We start from the raw sequence: 3,614 nt of genomic DNA, 5'->3' as shown, positions 1-3,614 counted from the left end.
GAACTTAAGCTGGTGGTGGATATGAGAGTCTCTGGTAGGTTGTTCCAGTTTTGGGGTGCACGGAAGGAGAAGGAGGAACGTCCGGATACTTTGTTGAGTCTTGGGACCATGAATAGTCTTTTGGAGTCTGATCTCAGGTGATAGGTACTGCATGTGGTAGGGGTGAGGAGCTTGTTCAGGTAGCTGGGTAGCTTGCCCAGAAAGTATTTGAGGGTGAGACAGGAAAGGTGAACTTTGCGCCTAGACTCTAGTGATGACCAATCTAGTTCTTTGAGCATTTCGCAGTGATGTGTGTTGTAGTTGCATTGGAGAACAAAACGACAAATTGAATTGTAGAGGGTGTCAAGTTTGCTAAGGTGGGTTTGAGGAGCCGAGCCATATACTATGTCTCCATAGTCAATAATTGGCATTAGCTTCTGCTGTGCAATACGCTTTCTGACCAGGAGACTTAGGGAGGATTTGTTCCTGTAAAGTACCCCTAGTTTGGCATAGGTCTTGGTTGTCAGGGTATCAATGTGCATCCCGAATGTTAAGTGGGAGTCAAACCATAAGCCCAGGTATTTAAAACTAGTGACAGGTGTTAGGGTGGTTTTAGCGTTGGTTCTAATCAGGAGCTCAGTCACTGGAAGCTTTACAAATTTAGTCTTGGTCCCAAATACCATTGTTACCGTCTTGTCAGTGTTTAAAAACAGTTTGTTTTGGGAAATCCAGTTTTCGAGTCTCAAAAAGTCAGACTGAAGTATGTGTTGAAGGTCAGAGAGGCTATGGCTGTGTGCATACAGGATTGTGTCATCTGCATACATGTGTATTGAGGCTTCCTTACAAGCTGTGGGAAGATCATTAATGAACACTGAGAAGAGTAGGGGCCCCAGAACAGAGCCTTGCGGGACACCACAGGTGATATCCAGGGGGTTGGAGTTAGAGCCTGAGATGGACACATGTTGGGATCTTCCTGATAGGTAGGACTGAAACCAGTTTAAAGCATGTTTCCCTATTCCAGAGCTCTGGAGTTTGTTAAGCAGGATAACATGATCAACTGTGTCAAAAGCCTATGCAAAATCTAGGAATACTGCACCAGTGAGTTGTCCCCGTTCCATTCCGCACTGGATTTCATTGCAAACTTTTAGCAGGGTAGTTACGGTGGAGTGTATGGGACGAAACCCAGACTGAAATTGGCTAGGGAAATTTGTCTTGGTGTAGAAATCGCTTAATTGGGAGTGGACACATTTTTCCATAACTTTGGATAGAATTGGGAGAAGTGAGATTGGCCTGTAGTTTGATACAGTGTTTTTGTCCCCACTTTTGAAGATTGGGACAACTCTGGCAGTTTTCCAGGTCTTAGGGATATGGCCTGCAGACAGGATAGAGTTGACTATGGACGCAATTGGTTTGGCAATGGCTGGGGCACCAAGTCGTAGGAACCTAGATTGTAGTAAGTCGGGTCCACATTGGCTGCTTAGTTTTAGTTTGAGGAGCGCTTGTGTAATCTCCTCTTCAGATACTGGGCTAAATTGAAAATTGTGGGCAGTGTTGGGAGGGGGTGGGACTATAGGGGTACTCCTAGGATGAGATTCAGGTTTGGGGTTTGGGCTGCGTTTCACTAATAAGTTAGTGGCACACCCCACAAAGTAATCATTGAATGCATTTGCAATGTCAGTGGGGTTTGTCAGAGTAATATCCCCCTTAGTGATATTACTTGGTTGTTGATGGTTAGGAGCCTGGAATATATTGTTTATAACCTTCCAGAAGTTAGCTGGGTTTGATGTATTTTGGTGGAGATTGTCAGAGTAATATTGTGCTTTTGCATACCTTGTTTGCCTTGTGCACACGTTCCGCAGGCATCTGTAGTGATTGAGATTCTTGGTAGTGCCAGTTACTTTGTAGCTTTTCCACAAGGCATCCCTGAACTGGTAGACTGCTATAAGGTCAGGTGTAACCCATGGAAGGTGGGCCCCCCGTACCCTTATTTTGCGTAGTGGAGCATGGGTATCGCAGAGTTTTAAGAACTCAGAAATTAGTGATTACTGTACTACAATATTCTTTATAGTAATAATGTCTAACACGGGGGCATCACAAAGTCGCCAGCTGCAAAACTGGAGCAAGACTGTGACATATAAGAAGGGGATCTTCAATTAAAGATACTTTTCATTTATACTTCATTTTTATCAATGTTATTTGGCATTTAAGTGTGCAGCACTAAAAGATCTACCTTTGTCTCTATTTTGTGTATGTTTACACTCCTAAGATCTTAGCTAGCACTGCCTTGTGTTACAGCCGGGAACTATTCCCTGGGACATTAATTGCTTATCCGAGCTACAAAACTAGAACAAAACTTATGTGAAAAAGCGGCAGCAGATTTGCAGAAGGAAATATTCCTTTGTGTTCAGAAGATCCCTTCTTATATGTCACAGTCTTGCTCCAGTTTTGCAGCTGGGGAACTTTGCGATGCCGCCGTGTTACACATTATTTCTACAAAGGATATTGTAGTACAGTAATCACTAACCTCAGCAATAACAAGTAATAATAACCATCAAATTACATTGTAGCAGGAAAAATGAAAATCATTGAAAAGTCCCAATAAGAAAGTGGCAGCAAGAAAACATTTGTGCATAAATAGTGTATTTATAGTCAGGTTTATAACATGTTCCCTAATTCAATGTTTTCTTTATACCAAAAGGTATCATTGCTGTAAGATTAAATACTCAGAAAAAACAATAACACAAATGATAGTGCAATCCTGTTTGTGTTATTGTTTTTTCTCCTCATATGTCCATCCTAGTGTCTGCGCTCCCTGACTTCTGGACATTGCAACTATATAAGGATCTATAAGGAAGATCCACTGAAGGTCGAGCTGCAAACTGGCACTGGTTGTATATCATTTCATTCTATATTTTGCATTCACAATACTGTATTATTTCCTCCTATCTGAAACACTCGCAGGAGCGCCATGGTGATTTTTGTGTCTTTAAATACTCAGAAGTCTTTTTCCAGCGAATGGTTATTAACGATCATTATTAATGTGTTGTATTTTTTATACTCTTTATTTCGAAAGTGTTTGTACAGAATTATTAGCGATGGGGGAAATTATTCATAAAGAAGGCAAGGTTTAATTATACTAATAAAATATTTTCCAGCACCAATTTGAACACCGATCATAATGTGTGTTGTTACTTTACTGTAGTTCTATACTTGTTTTAATTTTTTTATTTAATAAATATTGACATATGTGACAGACTGCCACAGATGACTGCCTGACAGCTCTTTACACTATACCACTGATGATTCGTAATGTTCTTGACTTTTTTCTTGCTCTAATAACATTTTGTGACTTAAAGAATTGTTGTTTATCATAGTTTCATTTAACATTGGTGCTCTTAAAGATTGTTTTATAGAGAGTAATCTTGTGCAATAGCTATATTTAGCATTTGAATTGATCTATGTAGTCTTGAGATACACAGGGCGGATTCTGCTAGTCCTGTATTAAGGGCAATGGTGCTACATTTATGTGTTTTTCTGTGTCTCCAGGCGTATTTTGGAGATTTTCGTTCTTTACATTAAATGTATCAAGTCCATGCCGGTTGCATATTCAAATATTAGCACTTGATATAGATGAG

Source organism: Ascaphus truei, chromosome 20 (genome assembly GCF_040206685.1).
Source record: "Ascaphus truei isolate aAscTru1 chromosome 20, aAscTru1.hap1, whole genome shotgun sequence".
In the NCBI taxonomy this organism is placed as follows: Eukaryota; Metazoa; Chordata; class Amphibia; order Anura; family Ascaphidae; genus Ascaphus; species Ascaphus truei.
This window is presented reverse-complemented; position numbering follows the sequence as displayed.